The 20,050-nt window shown below is 41.3% G+C and overlaps 1 protein-coding gene across 3 annotated transcripts in view; it reads right to left on the bottom strand.

Moving 5' to 3' along the window:
- The window catches only part of Snap25 (Synaptosomal-associated protein 25kDa), a 1,254,720-nt gene that overhangs the window by 538,608 nt on the left and 696,062 nt on the right, over positions 1 to 20,050 (bottom strand). The window lies entirely within an intron of this gene.

Below are 20,050 nucleotides of genomic sequence, written 5' to 3'. Positions count from 1 at the left end.
ATCGCAAAACCTCAAAATCGGGACTGACGTGTTTTTTCTATTTTTTCACTCATATGGGCATCTCATGCAGTACCAACCAGGCATACACAACCAAAAAAAAAAAAAGGAAAAAAAACAAAAAAAACCTCTCTTTACACAAAAATTTCACATTTTTTTTACAAAGAATTTTTTTTGATTTTTCCACCCTTTCCGTTTTTTTGGGTTTTTGGGGGGGGGGGGGGGGGGGGGGGGGGGCAGGACTTGTTGTTTTTCAACAACAAACAGTCATTATAAGGGCTCGGTATAAAACAATCCGAGTCCCGAAATAAAACAATCCCGACACGACAAAATCCCGAAATGGGAAAAGTTTACTGTTTCTACCGGCCTAGTGTGCTACTGCCCCAGTGACCTAGTTTTTTTTTCAAGGGCAAGCAAATACATATATGTATATATATATACTCGCACACCGCAAATTCACCATACCAGCTGTCAGCTAACCAAGAAATACACGACAGAGTTGCATGGTACATTTAGCATAATGGTACGTGCAGATAGAACGCGTCGTGAAGAACGCATCGCCAATCCGGATGCAAGCACCGGCAGTTGGTACACTTTCAAGTTTAATTACGATTTTCGCTATTCATCATGTGCTGTCGCACAAAATTAAATCCATACCTTCGTGAGCCTCTCCGCTTCGATTTAAACTCGGTTTATTCCCCTATTTTAACGTACGTTTGTTAATAAAATAACACGCGTATCACGAAAACAGGTAATTTTGCGCGGGTGGCTTGGAATCACGTCCGCTCCAACCTCCCACACACCGCAATCTTGCTGGTTATGTTGAAATATATAAGCTGCTCGAAATCACAGCACTAACTACTTTGCAAAAACGCTCTCGTCACTCCACGTTATTTGACTAGTCATTTTACGGTGACAGGTTATATTCGTAGTCACATTTGCATGGGCGTGGGTAGGTGTAACCAGGTGTTTTGTAGGGTAATAATATAATACACAACTGACGAAATACATGCGCTGCAGTGAAAACGCGCATCACCCAACCAACCTCACGGCCACTCGCCCTGGCACATCCATAAAATGCCACAGTCGCCCTGAGAGCGACACGATACATTAGACGCTGGAACGGAGACCTCGGCCTCTTCGTCCAGTCCAGAAAAACCTAAACCAAAATAATGCGAGTCTGGAACGGAGACTTCGGCCTCTTCGTCCAACCAAACAAAAACAATGCGGATCTGGAACGGAGACCTCGGCCTCTCCGTCCAACAAAAAAAAAAAAAAATTTTTTTTCTGCCAGTCTGGAACGGAGACCTCGGCCTCTTCGTCCAGCACTATTGACCTTCTACGTCATATCACTTATGGATCCTATCTATATCTAAGAATTATGTATGACCAAAGGCAAGAAATATTCACTTTCCTCCACTTCTAATGTTTATTTTTATCCTAGCTTAGGTGGCATGCTGCGCAAGTCGGGCAGGACTCCCGGCCACCCGCGACGCTGGCGAAATAGGCGATTTTAGGTTAAGTTTAGTTTTAATGCACACGTTTTTTTCTCGTTGCTTTTCAGCGGTCGGAGATCGGTGGGGGTAAAAACGATGTTGCGTATCGCAAGGGGGGCCGGCATGTTTAGGCAGGATGCCTAACTTTTTCCGCATCTGCCTGCGATCCCCCCAATGCAACCCTGCGAATCGATACTCGATACTCGAATTAATTTGTAACCACCCACACCCTCACCGCCACATGCATGTGCATGCATGTACATGTACGTGTATGTGTGTTTTTTTGTCAGCACTCATGCATATGCATGTCGGGGTTGATGTGTGGGTGCCTTCCCCTCCAAAACGGAGGATTTTGCGGGTCAACGGTTGTAGCTTGCTATACAACCGGCCTCTTTTGATTTCAACAGCCAACCAGCACGCATCTGCCGCCAACGGTCTCCACTGTTTTCCAGAATATATTCAGGTAATATTGTAACCAGGTTATATATATATTCACATAATAAAGTTCACCCATTATAACGAGGAAAATCCTCCCGTGTTCTTCTTTCTTTTCTATTGAGTGAATCATCCATTGAGCGAGATCGACCCTTGTGCGCCTACCCACTGCCGGTTTACGACGCACTCAGGCCGAACAGGCAGTATCTTATTTACACAAGGAATCAGTAGAATACTTAATATATAAATACCCGTTACCACGAATAGACGAAATTTTTGCTGCATTATAGGGAGGTAAACTATTTACAAAATTAGATTTATCTAACGTATACAATCAGTTGGAATTTAATGAAGAGTCACAGCTCGTATGTACGTGGAGCACACATATCTGTACCCTCAAAATGAAAGTATGCCTTTTGGAATCGAACCGGCAGCAGCCATATTCCAAGAAACAATGGAAAACCTACTTCGTGAAATTCTATGCGTTGTTTTGTATCAAGATGATATCACAATCACTGGCAAAGGCCTTCAGAAACATGATGCAAACATAAAACTCGTATTAATATATCTTAATATATCTTAGTAAAGGCGTTCTAGTTTTGATTTTTCACTTAATTTTGGCATTTTTAAATTTGTATAACAATCAAAAATATGATAAAGAATTAAGTTTATCAAGAATATTACTAGGTGCGTTCATATAACAGCGTGTGTAAATGGATATAATTTTACACCTTATAAGTTTATATGCTTTCATGAGTCCCCCTAATATAAAGAAAATGTAACTTCTGATCAACTTTGAGCTCATTTTAATCCCAGCTTACCTATTATTTTAACAAAAAATACAGCCATGCTGTAGCTGGAGTTCTGTCTCATAAATTTCCAAACAATGAAATCAAACCGGTTGCTTTTTTTCAAGAGCATTATCGAAGAGTGAGAGAAAACTACAGCACTCTCGAAAAAGAAGCGTTGGCAATGATTTTCTGTATTACAAAACTCAGACAATATCTTCTAGGTACTCATTTTATTTTACATACTGATCACAAACCATTATTATCAATATTTGGAGATAAGGGCTTGTCAGTCATTGCAGCAAATCTTATGCAACGATAGGCGTCCATTCTTTCAATTATTCAGTTGAATATGTAAAAGGTAGTTCGGACACAGGTGATAGCTTATCACGAATGCCACAACTTCAGTACAATGAAAACCACAAATAGAATAGTTTCTTAAACTTCGTGGAAGCAGAAAATTACTTGAATTTCGATTATACATTAATCGCCAAAGAGACAAGGCGAGATCCTGTGCTATCCTAATTGTGCTCGGCTATTCAAAATGACACTGTAGCAAATCTAAACGGAAATGAATTTCGGCCATTTATAAGCAAAAATCTAGAACTTACTTTAGATTATGGTTGTATACTATGGGGGTATAGGACAATCATACCACAACAACTGAGAAACAACATACTTTCTGAACTGCAAAGGTCCCATTTAGGCATTAGCAAAACTAAAGCACTGGCTAGATCTTACGTTTGGTAGCCAAACATCGATGGCAATATCGAAACACTAATAAAGAATTTTGTGCCGTGTCAGGAAGTGCAGCTTAGTCCTGGGTCAAGTGCATTAATCCCTTGGAAACCGACGGAGACAGTTTGGAGCCGTATACACGTAGTCTTTGCAGGACCCATCAAAAACTTTTATTTATTTGCTATAATTGATTCTCATTCCGAATGGGTAGAAATATTCTTAACCAAGGAAATAACGTCGAACTTTGCTATTAGCAAACTTAGAGAAACCTTTTGTAGGTATGGGTTAGTCGACACATTGGTAAGCGATAATGGTCGACAGTTTACGTCTCACGATTTCTAAAACTTCATAAAAATAAACAATATAACGCAGATTTTTACCCCATCAGGTCATCCTGCGACGAATGGCCAAGCTGAAAATTTCGTTAAATCGGTAAGGAAATCCATTTACGCACATTTAAAAGACAACCATAATTCAAACTAGAAGTGATCGTAAAAAGATTTTTGTCTGACTGCACCACAGGCGAGTCACCTTCAAAATTATTTCTTAATCGTACTTTGAAAACGCGATTACATTTTCTCAGACCACCTCTAACAAAAGAAAAGATTATAAAAAATCAGCAATTTAATGTTCGCAACCACCACGGTAAGCGCAACTTTGAATTTGGTAACGGCCAAAAAGTATTAATTCTTGATTACCAGGATCCAAATATACAAGAGTGGACGCAAGCTACAATAAAAAACCAAATAGGTCCAAGATCATATTGTTGCATTGTTGCACATAATAATAGTGAGACAAAACGACATTTGGACCCGATAAGAGAATTTTCATAAAGTAGGGAAAGTCGTGACGAAGTACATGAAGCCACCGTTGAGGCAAACACAAAAGCATCCATAGTTGGGCCATCCGCAAGTGTACAGGGGAGTGGACACCATATGAATCCTCCGGAGAGCGAAATGACCATCGACGACGTGGCAGAACCTCAAACTAATAGAGGTTGCAACCTCGAAAAGATGGCGAGGTTGTGAAACCAATTTTATCTGATGCCTTTAAATAACACCTATAAAAAATTCATTATTTATATTTTCTTTTTGATTTGTATTCATGTTCTGTATATATTAGAGTAGCGCACGAAAATAAAACACGACCCATTAGTTCAATTAATTTAATGGAAGTAAGAGCAATATTCAGAAATAGGATGTACAAAGGTATTACATTTTAATATGTATATATATTTAAGTATATGTATATGTATTGAGAGTAGTTAATTATTGCAGTTGGGATGTTAGGTGACAACAAAAAAATTGAAGTAAGTCCTACAAACTCCGCCTCATCCCGATTGCAACTTTTCGATTGTTTTTTAGCATATATAAAGATATATTTTCTTTTTCGTTATTAATTTCATTGAGTTTTGCATTTTTTATCAAAATCAAGATGACAAGACATTAAATAATAAATGTGTGATTTTTCAAAATTATTTAAAACACAACGTTAAAATTTCGCAACAATTTTCATGTTCACTTGAGGTTAATGGTTTTGTAAAGATATCGGCTGAATTCTCTGAAGATTGTACATATTCTATATCGATGTCGCCACTATAAAACTTTTCTCGTATGTAGTGAAAACGTATATCTATATGTTTACTCCTGTTGTGTACTGTTGGATTGCAAACCGCAAACTGGGCACCTTGGTTGTCACATTTGATAGTAGTCGGAGTTTTTATAAGCACGGTAAACCCTGTTCTTCCAATAAATTACGATGGAATCCAACTTCTTTCGTCCCTTGACACATATCTACGTACTCCGCCTCCATCGTGCTTAAAGAAACCATATGCTGTTTTGGATTCCCATGCAATTAAGCCTCCACTAAAAAACAACGCATAACCGCTCATTGACTTACGATCAGTCTGGTCTGAACCCCAGTCGGAATCTATGAAGCTAACTAAATTTTTGTTATTTGGCAAATACATCCACATACCCTTAGGCTTAGTTTTAAGGTATTCGCTTCCCTGCGGATTTAAGAGGGACGCTTGTATCGTCATCACCTAACTGCGGCGTGTGCACTGGCTCAACCCGGAGCTTCAGTTCGTGGGTTCCTAAACGCAGCCACGCGATCAAGCGAATTCCTCCCAAAACTAACGTTCTAACACAATAAACTACACTATTTGCACACTGAGGGAAATCTACTATCTATGAGCCTAAGGCTGCCTAACTGAAAACCACGTCTTCCTACCACCTTACTTGCAGCTCATCTGTATAGGGTTTACGGTTGCTCCTAACCCACCCTACTATGGCCTCGTTGGTGTTAAAGATTCCCCGTTAAACCAAAAGGTTTAACTTTAAACAAAAATAATCACAATTTTATTTAAATTAAAATATATCTTCAATCCATTGTAAGATCATTAAGTTTTTAATATACATTTGTTATCTTACCAAGATAATATCTGAAATTTTGAACTCAGTTTGAAAAAATTAACTTAATACATTAATCTATACATATATTTAACAACACCTTGCTCTCCACGGTTGCCAAGAAAAATCTAGAGTTTCAAGTTGTTTGAAAAAGAAACATTCAAGTACAAATATCTATATTTAATTGAAATACTTTTCTTAGATTCACTAACAAATTTTTTTGGTGGGTATTCATTATTACATTCCTGACCTACCTCAACATATGTTCTTTTGTTTCGCCTTTTTATTGAAATTCTTTCTTACGGCAAAAAAAATATACATGCGTAAAACTCCAAGAGTTTCGCATAGAAATATAAAACTCAGAGAGTTTCTTTGGTCGCACAAAAAAGAGTATTGAGAAGTTTCCATGAAAAAATTAGATAAGACTACAGTGGCGTATAACAATATTAAAATGGTACATTAGCACTCACCCACAATGTCGATAATGACCCACGTCGCGTCGAAGGCGTTTTCGCTAGTGAATAGCAGCACATTAGCACTCACCCACAATGTCGATAATGTCCCACGTCGCGTCGAAGGCGTTCTCGCTAGTGAACAACTTCTTCTTTGACATGTATGTTGTTGATATTTTTAATTTGTTTTACGCATTTAGAATTATTATTAGGTTATCAGAAAAAACTACTTTTATTCGACCACAAATAAGTAATGCCTCAAAAAAAATTATTTAAGTTGTCCTAATGTTTGGATTCACACTGTACTTAGGGAGTTAAAGAGCCAGAGAGATCATAAGCGAAAATAAAAGAAACAAAATGCAAGATTAGAGCATATAAATGCGATTATGAATGAAACTCGCTTACCATAAGATCTCTCTGGAAAATGTACATAGGAATTGAAAAGAATCTTGATGGCATGTTGAGTTAAGCTAGGGTTGTTATCATGCGGTTCTAAACCACATGATTACAACAATAACTTACGAAATAATTATGTTTGTATAACTAAGTGTTTTATGGCTATACTAAAATAAATAATATTCTTTTCTTTTACTTCAGTTTTCTTATTCTTAAAAATGTAATTATGTATGTATGAATGTATGTATGTGATTCCTACATTTTATTTTTGGTTTTAATTAATTTTTTAAGGCATATATATATATATGAACGAATCTACATATATATGTATATTTAAATGGTTTCTTCTAAGAGAAGAAAGTATATATTTTAATATAAAAAATATTTAAATTAACATTTAGAAATTTTTATGAATAGCTTAGAGTTCAGTTCTTTTCCTTAGAAATTATGCATATATGTTGATAAATTAGTTTAGTTCTCTATATAAGAAAACTGGTAATTTGCAATGAACAAAAGGTCCTGATAGCTAGTGTCAATATTTCAAAATTTAAAGGCTTTGAACAGACATACTAGATTTCCTGGAATATTTTGCACCTTTCCCAGTCGGAAAGGTGGTCATAAATACGTATGTATGTATATGAAAATACTAATAAGATATTACATATAGGTTTTCTTTTTCCTTAATTGATGCTCTCTAATCGCACACTTTACTTTAAATTAAGGGTTAGAAAAGGGGAAAACTTACCAATTGAAAAAATGCGATGTACTTGATAGGCTGATTTATTCATAAGCAGCTTTATCACTTAAATACTGCCGAACCGAACCGATTAAAATTATTAATCATACTCCTTTCTAGGTATTTTAATTTTTTTTCATTATTTTGAAAAAAAATCAGACTTTACATTTATGAGACGGTTCAAAGAAAAACCTACGATTGAAGATTTGTGAAGAAGTGTTCAGCTCGCCGGTTCCGTAGGAAAAGAAAGAGCATTTTCCCGCGGAAATAGTTAAAGGCTTAGCAAACAGCTGGAGAATGTACCGGTACAAAATATTGCAAATCATATGTTCAAAAAAATTAAATTTTCAATATTTTAAGTTGTGTTTAATAAGCACTAAATTCGCTAGGGGCTTTATTTATGGTATTCATTCAACCATATGAATTTATTGTGGGGGGAGTTATTGCAAGCAATAAATAGCAAGATATTTGCAGTTTTAAATAACACTTTTTTTCAAATGAGTAAGAGCTCGTAGGCATAACCATGGGTTCACGATTGTGGAGGTATCATAAAAAGAAAGTTTAAGGCAAAGTGTCAACAAGAAGAAGAAATTGATATATAATATGTATAAGAGCAGGCAGATTTGAAATGGACCTCTTGCAGCCATGTACCCACGGTGTACAGCCTATAGAATGGTGGCATGAACTCTTAAGTGCCTCAGCAATATCTGGCAGATGTTGGTCCAAGTGAGTTTGGTCACCCTTAAGATATGCCCGTATACCCGCAATTATTGAGCGGTTAACTCGTTCGCTGGCATTTGCCTGTGTGCTATGTAAACGTGTTTAACACCTCTTTCAACTGGCGGGCACAAATCCTTGGGCTGAACCCTCCCAGAGGGTGCCGGCTGGTAATATGCACAACAGTTTCCCCTTCCAGGGGAGTGCTAGCTAAGTTTAGAAATCATTTCCATTTGTGCCCCAGCTCCTTAATAGCTCAGGCATATGGAAATGGTTTTTAAACGTGGCCTCAAAGTGGGAACTGGACCACGCCCAGTTGAAAAGGTGGTCCACCCCTAATCCAGGGTGTTATGCGATTCCGTGCCCATTGGATGGTTTGCAGTCAGTGGCATTCGACTGTATTCTTACGGAGCCTCCCGGATACCGGTCCACCTCCGGGAGTAACGGCGACTTGCTGCGGTATGGGGCTCTACTGCAGTCGAACGCATTGTTTCCCCTATCCCTTAAATTTCAGGCTGCCGAACGGTCTCACCTTAGTAGGCAGCTGACGAACCAGATGTGACATGAACAACAAAAACCTGGCCTCGGATCCCTGCACAGGTATAGATGCCGCCCTTGGACTAGGCATTAAAAAAGTCCACAATTCGTCGGGAACCGCACAGACGGCGCCGACCAGGCCTTCACGGCAACAAAATCTTCGACCACCTGTGCAAGCTAGCGGAAGAACTAAACCCCTTCAGGGCAAGTCCGATTCCGCAGCAGGCGGCAAAGCTAGCCCCAAAGAGGGAAAGCAAAGTCCGACTGAGCAAGCACAGGAGGCCCGTCCCACGCCCGTACCGGGTACCTCTTGTCAGCAGGTGGCTGGTAACAGCACTAAATCCTCCACGGACAAAAGTACTGCCTCCACCGCTGCAAAGCTACCTCGCAAGCCGGCTGAACGCCTTGAGGGTTCCAAGGCAAATAAGCGAACCCCGATTTCGGTCCGCAACCAGCGGAACATTCGCAATGCCGTCAAAATCGTTGAGAAACTTGGCAACTCTCCCAGGGACAAGTTGACGGTAGAGCAAAAAAGTTCTCTGGCCTGGGCCAGGAAGGTTATTGCTGCCAAGAAGAGCAGCAACAACAACCCCCCTTCCTCTTATGCCACCAAACTACCTTCTGACCCGAAGATGCCGGCCATTAAGAGACAAAGGTCTATGGGAAATGCCTCGTGCGATCCCAAAAGGCACCGGCCTTCGACCTCTACTCCCCCTGCCCAGACCAAAACCTTCAGCGAGGCGGCTAAGGCCAACTTTACGCTGGCGGTTTTGAATCGCGGTCAGACGAATGGGAACATAACCCCGGATAACTGGAAGGATGTCCTTAACGGCCTTCTCAATATTTATAAAGACATCATGACCAAGTATCCGGGGCCGACTCCCACTATCCGTGATGCCGGCTGGTACCAGGGTAGGGTCAAGCTTGTTTCCTGCGCCGACGAACGCTCGAGCAAGCTCTACAAACTCGCCATAGCTTCGCTAGGACAACTGTGTCCTGGGGCCAGGTTGGATGCGGTCGGTGTGGAAGAAATTCCGAACAGACCGAGAGCTTGGGCCTGGGTCCCAGACGGCATAGCAAATCCTGGCGAGATCCTGGATACCATCGCGGAGTCGAATAAGGGGCTAGCTTCGAGCGATTGGAGGATAGTCCGGGTCGGCGAGACACGGACAAAGCAGCGTTATGTTGGCTTCATCATAAACGAGGCTTCTCTCCCTTGGCTTGACGAATGTGGAGGAGTATTAAGCTACCGCTTCTACTCCATCTCGTTGAAAATTCGAAGGGATGGTACGAAGGAGGAACCACCGGGCGAGGGTGAGCCTGTACCTCAGGGCGAGGGGCCAGACAGAAACAGTCCGAGTGGATCTGCTGCCCATGGCACTGGGGAAGGGACCGCCACTGCGCCGGAGGATCTGGTGATTGATGATACCGCCTCGAGCGAACCCGCAACCGCCACAACGTATATCACGGACCGATGCAACAACTTGAGTGGACATGGGGCCGATATCGCACTGGCACGCAGCACTCCGGATGCCGAGAGGAATACACTCTCGGTATCTGAGTTTGCGGGCCAGTTCTTTACAGGCATGGACGAGCAGCTTCTGCTGGAATCCGACCCGTCGGATGCCGAATTCGACGATACTATCGTAGAGGAGGCATCCGACGATGCGGATCAGCAGAGGATGGACGTCGATGCCGCAAACGAACCGTAACGGGCGCGCATGTACTGCAGATAAACCTGCACCACTCTAAGGCAGCATCGGCTGCCCTAATCTTACGCCTCAGCACAACGTATGAGGACGTCGTTCTAGTCCAGGAGCCTTGGTTCGTTGGCAGCAAGGTCTGTGGACTCTTTTCTAAGGGCTGCCGGCTGGTGACACCGCCCGTGACAGGTAGAATCAGATCTATCAGAAAAATCTAGTATTTATTTTACCATCTTTTTTTAGCGACGAGGACTTTACTTGTATAAGCCTCGAGCTACAGGGTCAAACAATCTGGCTGATGTCCACATATCTTTCGCACGATCGCCCTACTTCTGTGCAGGACCGGCTCTGCAAAGCGGTACGGGAGGCCCACAGTAAAGGGTTCCCAATAATAATTGGGGCCGATGCCAATGCACATCTCACTGCTTGGGGCTCTACCGATATTAACAATAGGGGTGAGTCTCTTTTTGATTCTATTATAAGTAACAATCTAAGTATATGCAACTCTGGAGACAAACCAACTTTCATCACCTCAAATAGGAAGGAGGATCTAGATGTTACTCTAGTTTTTGGGGCATTTTCTGACCTTGTCAAAAAGTGGAGAGTTTCCAACGAAAACTCCTACTCTGATCACATGTATATCATTTTCACTCTGCTCTTGCGTACACCGCCTAGGGTGGCTTACAGGAATAGGAGACGTACGGAATGGAACCTTTATAAAAAAGTCCTATCCTCTACTCTCCTAAAGAACTCTTCTCACGGTAGGCCGAGCCTACCGCTAACAACTTATGAAGCGCCTCCTTTAGACACAACATTTGCTTCTCTCGGTGAGCTAGACTCATCGTCAAAAATAGAAGAAGCAGTAGATCTTATCACCAAATCTTGTAACGCTGCCTTCACATTAACCTGCCCGGAGATTAAGGTAAGGGGTAAAAAGAAACCCTATTGGTGGAACAAAGAAATCTCCGCGCAGAGGAAAAACAGCAGAAAACTCTTTAACGAGGCTAAGCGCACTGGAATCTGGTCCCATTATAGGGACGCCTTAAAATCTTTTAAGAAGTTAATCCAGAAGACCAAAAGGGACTCATGGAAGAACTTCACCAATGACATCAAAGAAGTCTCAGAGGCCAATCGCCTACGAAAGGTCCTCTCCAAAAACCCCATACCTCCAAGCTGCATTCGCACAACGAGAGGAGAAAGGGCCACTTCTAGTATGGAAATTCTGGAAACCCTGATCAGCACTCGCTTTCCAGGCTGCAGATCTCAACCATACATCTTAAACACGCAATCTAACCCAGGGCCGTTTCAACCCCTGGACCACATTGTAAGCGAAAAAGGAGTTATCTGGGCAATCAAGTCCTTTAAACCCTTCAAATCTCCGGGAACGGATGGAATATTCCCCGCTGAATTGCAAGCTGCAAGCGATCTTATAAGCCCGCTGCTAGCTAAAATCTACAAGGCTTGCCTCAACCTGGTCTATATCCGCACGGAATGGACCAAGACAAAGGTAGTCTTCATACCCAAAGGAGGCAGGATATCGGGCAAGAGTCCAAAGGATTTCAGACCAATAAGTCTGACTTCCTTCCTCCTAAAAGTTCTAGAACGATTGCTGGACGCCTATATTAGATGATCGGCAAATAAGCCACTAATCTCCAACAACCAACACGCCTACTCTAAGGGCAAATCCGTAGAGACAGTTCTACATGCTATCACTACTAAGATAGAGAAGGGTTTTGCCTTTAAAGAATTTACGCTGGGTATCTTTCTCGACATAGAAAGAGCCTTCAACAACTTTCTCCCAGCAGCGGTCACAAAATCTCTACGTTCACTAGGGGTGGAAGAGCCTCTTGTGAAATTCGTCGATCTCCTTCTAAACAAGAGAATCATTATCTCTGAGCTGGGCAGCTCATCGTTAATAAGGTATACCAACAGAGGAACCCCCCCCCCCCCCTCCAGGGGGGCGTTCTTTCTCCTCCACTATGGAACCTGACGGTGAACGCTCTGTTATCTATACTACAGCACACCGGATGCCAAGTCATTGCATATGCCGACGACATAGCCTTCACAGTTGCCGGCAAACACCTTCCGGTGCTTGTCGAACTCTTGGAAAATACTCTTAATCTAACAAACACTTGGTCTATGGAATGCGGACTCAGCATCAGCAGTGAAAAACTGAGATGGTGATTTTTACCCGCAAACGCAGTATACCGGAATTTACCCTCCCGTCCCTAAACGGGAGGGAAATCAAACTCTCTACCGAGGTTAAATATCTCGGAGTTATTCTAGACAGGAAGCTAAACTGGAAGCGAAATGTGGAGGAACGATCTAGGAAAGCCACAATGGCTCCCTACGATTGTAAGTCGGCAATCGGAAAAAGGTGGGGTATCAGCCACGCATAGTCCATTGGATCTATACGGCAGTGGTGAGACCCATGCTCTTCTAGGCCGTCACCGTATGGTGGATGGCACTCGATGTCGAATCTAACAAGAGCAAAGTAACGAGAGTGCAGAGGATGGCGGCAATGCTCACCAGCGGTGCCCTTCCCTCCACTCCCACCAAAGCTCTTGAAACCATATTATTCCTTCTCCCAACTGATCTATATGGTAGATACTGTGCCTCCTGCAACGCGGCAAGGCTCAACGCTATCGAACCATGGAGGGACTGCAGGTTTGGTCACACCCGGATCCTGAAGCAAGTCCCCGAAACCTTCTTGAAATTGGACCATACAACATCGTCCCCTTGCTGGGACAACAAATTTTCCACAAGAATCCCAGAGAGGAACGAGTGGGCAAACGGCGTGGAGCCGGGATCACACGAAATCTCCGTTTTTACAGATGGCTCTATACTAAACAACAAAATCGGCAGCGGAATATTCTCGGAGAAGTTCAATCTAAGCGAGAGCTTTCGCTTACCCGATCACTGCAGTGTTTTTCAGGCTGAACTCATAGCTATCTGGGAAGCAGCCCTCTGTCTTGCTAACCTGCAGGTGACCAATTCTATTTCAATTTTCTCTGACGGCCAAGCTGCCATAAAATCCTTGCAATGCAGTAACACCTCGTCACTAGTGGCATTGAAGTGCAGAGAAACCCTCCACAAACTAGCTGAAAATTGCAACCTACGCATAATATGGGTTCCTGGCCACTGTGACATCTCAGGAAACTGCGCCGCGGATGAGCTAGCTACGGAAGGCACCAACTTGCAAACAATAACCTCCGCTGGTTGGGCCAGCCCTCCTCTGAACACTTGCAAATACTACCTGCGATCTCTTTTCACGGATCAGGCAAACGCCAGATGGGCGAAGGAACCTACATGTAGTATATCCAAGCAAATCTGGCCTAAGCTGGATGAAAAGAGATCGCTATCGGTGATATTGTTAAACCGTATCTCTATAAGCCCACTAGTGGGCCTTCTTACAGGTCACTGTCTCATGGGTACTCACGGTGCCTATATGGGCCTGCAGACAAATGAATTCTGCCGCAGCTGTAGGAACGAGGAGGAGATAGAAAGCGTTGAGCACTATCTGTGCCACTGTCCCGCACTGTCATAAACCAGGTACCAATGCCTCCACAGACACTCTTTTGGGTGCCTTGCGGAGCTTGAATCATTTCATTCATTAGGCAAACGCGCTGGTTTAGCCTCACTGGGGTCTAAACTTTCTTCTTCTTCGAAAGTAGGGTAACAGGAAATAGGGCCTCCGCGTGGTAGCACAACGGGCCACAACGGCCTACGTGAGTCTCCGCTCGGACAGCGGAGGCAGCCACTCTAAACTAACCTAACCTCTTTCAACTAGCAGATTGTTAAACTGTGCAGACCTAAATTGCTTGCCGTTGTCACAAAAAACAATTTCGGGTGTTCCGAAAATACGGAAGAATTCTCTCATATACTTGCAAATAGCGGACGTATTAAAATTGCGGACTTCTTTAATCAAAGGAAATTTGGTTAAATGATCAAGTACAATAAAAATACCAATATTTCCTTGCCTGGATCTAGGGTACGGACCAAGTAGATCAATATATAGCTTCTGGAAAGGACGGTGGACTGTAAACTGTGCTGTCATTAGAGGGCGTAGCGTGGCATTTGGCGCTTTGCTCTGTCGACAAGTATCACATCGACTGATATAGTCTTTCACATCGACAGTCATGTTTGGCCAAAAGAAGTTCGTTCTCAAACGTTCCAATATTTTGGCTATGCCTCTATGGCATTTATTTGGTGAACAGTGAGCATCCCCTATCACTTTTTGGGCTAATGACTTTGGGATCCATAATTTCCAATTATGTACTTGTCGTGACGGATCACCATCAGGATATTCCGTCCGCTTATATACAAAATTGTCTACAACCTGTAAGTCAGGTAATCGGCTTGAGTTATTACGGACGTGGTATATTAATTTGTTATACTCATCGGACGAAAATTCAGACGACTTAAGATCAACTAATGGATGGACTGATAACTCGTTAACTTCTTCAAAATTCTGACGTGACAGACTATCTGGCACTACATTCTGAGAACCCTTCCTATGCTCTATTTTAAAACGATATCCTTGCAACTTAAGCGGCCATCTGGATAACCGACTGGATAAGTCAGTCTGCCGCATGAGCCACTGTAAACTGGCATGGTTAGTGACAATCGCAAAGTCCTGGCCTTCCACATATGCTCTAAATTTTTTTTAAGCTTAGAACTGCAGCAAGACATTCCAGCTCAGTAACGCTGTAGTTACTCTGAGCTTTATTTAATATTTGTGAGAAGTAGGCTATGGGAATTTCGATTCCCTCTTCGTTATTTTAAACTAACACTGCACCAACACCAAGTTTAATTGCATCGCATTGAATAATAAATGGTTTGTTATAGTTCGGGCTGACTAAAATTTATGCGGAGCATAATTTATGTTTTAGAACATCAAATGATTTCTGGGATTCTTCATTCCAAGCAAATGTTTTGCTCTTTTTAAGGAGATTGGTTAAGGGAGAAGTGACAGCAGCAAAATTGTCAACGAACCGGCCTTCCAAGAAAACGTCTTAACTGTTTCACAATCGTGAGAACTGCATAACTCATTATGGCAGAAACTTTATCGGGATCAGTTCTGAGTGTACCATTACCTACAATGTAACCGAGATACTTGACTTCTTTGATACAAAACCTATTTTTATCAATGTTAATTGTAAGGCCTGCTTTCCTTAATTGGTAAGCAACGTCGGATAATACGGACATATGACTCTTAAAATCTTCAGATACTATTAGTAAGTCGTCTAAATAAACAAAAACTTGATTTTTAAGCTGGGGTGGAATTACGCGATCCATCAAGCGGCATAAAGCTTGTGGAGCGTTGCATAGGCCAAATGGCATAACGCAATACCTGTAAAGCGGACGATTAGGGACGGTGAAGCATGTGTAATCTCTGGAGGTGTCTGCGAAGGGGATTTGCGAAAAGGCACGTCGCAAGTCGAGAGAACTTATAAATTGAGCCTTTGGTATCCTACTAAGGATACCATCAATTTGCGGAAGCGGATAAGCGTCCTTAATGTTTATGCTATTAACTTTTCGTGAGTCAAGGCACAGACGGATTTTGTTAGGCTTCTTAACTAAAACGACCGGACTGGACCAAGGACTATTCGGAGCCTCCTTGATTACACCAAGTTTAATCATTTCATCTATCTCCGCATGAACAAGTTTCTCTACGGCCGGAGATATAGGGAAGTATCGCTGCTTGAACGGACGGACATCTGGTTGGAGTTCTATCTTATACTCCATAAGTGAAGTTTTTCCAAGTCCCTCTCTTTCAAAACTTGGAAACCTCTTCTTCACTCGCTCTAACTCTTTCTTTTGCTCATTATTTAAGCATATACTATTTTCATCTTCTTTTGTATCTACAGAAATCTTGGATACAACATGAGGTGCTATATTGAACTTTACCCAGAACTGTACTCCCAGAATAATTTCCTGTTTCATACTTGGGACAACAAGAAACTTAATAGTTTCTTCTTTTCCCTCGAACTTTACCTTCAGATCGATTGTGCCATACACAATTTGCTGATTTCCGTCGGCGGTGTACACGGACATAGTATGCTTACGAAGACTACCTTGCTTACTAAGAGATTCAGCTAATTTGGAACCTATACAGCAAACTTGGGCACCACTACCCAACAGTCCTAAAAACCCACTATCTAGCATTTGAATCTTGGCATATGGTCTCAAATCGAAAGGTTTTTGTTCAATGGAACAAACAAGGTTATGTACTGACGTATGAGCATTATTTACTTTTTTCCAAAATTATTTTAAGCGGATTGTCGAACGACTGGATGCCTTGTTGTTTGATTCAAAAATTCTTTCTCGAGCTTTAATATAATTTTCTAAACGAAGTTCATAGGGTATAATTGAATGAATTAGGGGATTTGATTGAGATTTGATCTCAGATGGTATGGCTGTTGTTGCATAAGGTGCAACAGCGGTATTGTGTCGGAGTATCTTCAGTTTCCTTAACTCCTTTTCTGGTCGTTGCGAGGATTCGGCTTGTGAACCTCGCTCGCCTTGGAGTTTCCCGGATGGCAAACTTTACATTGCGGTCCATATATTCCTGGAGCGCCACAACCGTAGCAGAATGCTGTTCTGTCTTCTAAGCAGTCGAAGTACCGATGGCCTTCAGCTTTGCAATTCCAGCACATGGCATTCGATTTAACTGGAATCTTCTGAACCTCGTTAACTTCAGCCTGCGATGTTTCTGCTGACTCGTCTTCCTGCGTAAAATCAACCTCGCCAATAAAACGTCGTGCTGATGGTCGCGTATTAATGCTTGGCATCGGATTCGCAGATTTATTTATTTCATTCGCGAGACTTTCACCTTTGAGACAAAGTTGACGCAATTCTGCTAGCGACCTAATTTGTACATACAAGAGCTGTTAGCGAATTCGGGGTCTCAGATTATGTTGTAAAATTTCTGTTAGTTCTACTTCTGACAAGGGCGTTTGCAGAATTTCGGCTCTTTTAAGAACTGCATTCCTATATTCATCAAAACTCTCCGTTTGGCCTTGTTTCCTACTTCGAATCAGCTCGCTTCGGTGTTGTTGAAAGTTCGTCCGCAAAGCTTGGCATAACGACGGCGAAGTAACACGGTCAACTGATCTTCGGTATCGAAAGTACCAATACTTAGCCTCATTCAGAAACAAGTTTTGTATGTGCTCACACAATAAATTAAAGTTGCTTCCTAAAGTGTCGATACATTGGCATTCAATGCGATAGATGAAACTATCAACCGATAGCTTGGGCCTTCCATCAAATTTGATGTCCCAATTTGAAATAAGTTGGGCTATCCTACTTGTGTTAGGTATGTTAGGAACGTCGCTAAATCGAAGTTGTTCAAGCCGATTTTGAAAATTTTGGTTTGGACTGCTGGGTAATCTTGGGCCTGCCCTAGGCCATAGGGGTGTTGAATTATTTCGTTGAAAATTGGACTAATTCGCATCAGCTTCTGTGCTAACATTAGCTGCAGGTGGAGGAGGTGGTGCGCTTAGGTGTAGGCGTTCAATCAGGTTAGTGACTACCCCTTCAAGTCCTTCCTCCAACATTTGCGAAACTCGATTCTCTAGCCCGTCAAAAATAGTAGCTTGTCTAGTTTATATTACAGCAGAAACGATGTTCCTAATCCTATTTTCTTCTACGTTCTGAGGATTATTAGCTGCACTCCAGAGGTAAACTAGTTGCACCTTCTAACTCCTGATTATTATTTTCTGACGGAGCTAAATTTCTATTTCCATGCGAAGTGTTTGGTTGCAACACTGTTCCCTGCCTAGTACACATACCGGCGTCCTGCTGAAAATCTATTACACCTAGTATTGCACAGGGGGCAGTTTGGTCTTTCCTTTAAATAGTTCAAAATACAGTATCTGTGAAAACGGTGTGAACATGTAGTCACTAGAATGTCTTCACTTTCTAAAAAGGTATGTCTACATATAGAACATCCATTAACTTGGCGTGGAGATTGCTCTTTACTGTTATTGTGCGACATTTTGAATCTATAATTAAGTCTTGATCAGGTGATTATTCTACAAAAAAAAATTATGTGAACTCAACATTTGATCCACAAATGTAAAAGTCTTTCAAAATAATCAAGGGAAATGTGGTATACTTCGATTAACGTTTTGCGATATTTCAATAAAAGTCGTATATTACTATATGTGATGAAATATACTCATATATGTGTAAATTACAAACTATTTAAAAGACAAAAAAATCTTAAAAGTATTGTGGAAAAAAATCTTAATTCACTTTGCTTGCTTTGCACTTATACGTGTCTATATGCATACCAAGTGAAAATATATAAAAATGTACTTATGAAGTTTTTCACTGCAAAAAAAATCCAATGAAATAACGAATTTTATGTATATCTGCATACAAAAAAAAATTTGTTGATATCAAATCAAAATCAAAAATCAAAGCAAAAAAAATCAAAAATCAAAAATCTGACAATCTAAATTAATATGGTCTGATTCTTTGTGAATGCGGTGGTTTTATTTTATTAAAGTGGTATTAGACAGCGGTAGTTATGCACTCGAAGGTATAAAGCTTCAACAAAAATTATTCAAAATCGGTTATATCCTATTTGTTAAAGAACCGAATAGTCCGATTGCAATTAATTATGTTGGTAAGTAAATGTGAATTTTTATCTCGAATGGAAGATGAGACGGGGTTAATTAGAGAAGACATTTTAAGATATGTAAACTTAGTGACTTTCTGGTTAACTAGCAGGCATATAGCTAAGCTACAACTACAAATCCAAGAAAGATAAAGCTCACAAACCTCAAAGTGCTTGAACAATCGAAAAATAACATGGTTAGATATTTTGTCGAATACCTTATCCAGCGGTCATTTCTTGAAGCATATAGCCTGTAGGAAATGCAATTCCAGCAGTGGTTATAATATCCAAAAAAACTTCTAACCTAGAAAATATGTATATGTGCATAGACATCTATAAATACACTTGAAATGAGCCCTAGCCAACATGGTTAAAGGAGTGAGCATTTAGCCCTTATCTTTTAAATTCCTACTGTTAGCTTGATAGCTTCACGTACAAACGTATCTATTTTGATATAAACAGAAACAAAAAAGCACACAGATGGACAAAAACTGTATTCCAAGAGGGAATAATACATGGGGTGACCATTAATGATTCAAACTACTAAAAGTTGTATTTCAGTAGTGTCTTACGATGTCGGTCGAGCCACACACTTGGACGCCATTTTTTTATCTGTTATCAAACCGTCAGTTGGATGACCCTATTAAGGATTTGTGAGGGACGCTTGTATCGTCATCACGGTACTGCGGCGTGTGCACTGGCTCAACCCGGAGCTTCAGTTTCGTGGGTTCCATAACGCAGCCACGCGATCAGGCGAATTCCACCCAAAACTAACGTTCTAACACAATAAACCACACTATTTGCACACTGAGGGAAATCTACTATCTATGAGCCTAAGGGCGCCTAACTGAAAACAACGTCTTCCTACCACCTTGCTTGCAGCTCGTCCTTATAGGGTTTACGGCTGCTCCTAACCCACCCTACCATGGCATCGTCGGTGTTAAAGATGCCCCGTTAAACCAAAATGTTTAACTTTAAACAATCATAATCACAATTTTATTCAAATTAAAATATATCT

Source organism: Eurosta solidaginis, chromosome 1 (assembly GCF_040869045.1).
Source record: "Eurosta solidaginis isolate ZX-2024a chromosome 1, ASM4086904v1, whole genome shotgun sequence".
Taxonomy (NCBI): Eukaryota; Metazoa; Arthropoda; class Insecta; order Diptera; family Tephritidae; genus Eurosta; species Eurosta solidaginis.
The sequence above is the reverse complement of the archived record's forward strand: the minus strand, read 5'-3'. Positions and strand labels throughout refer to the sequence as shown.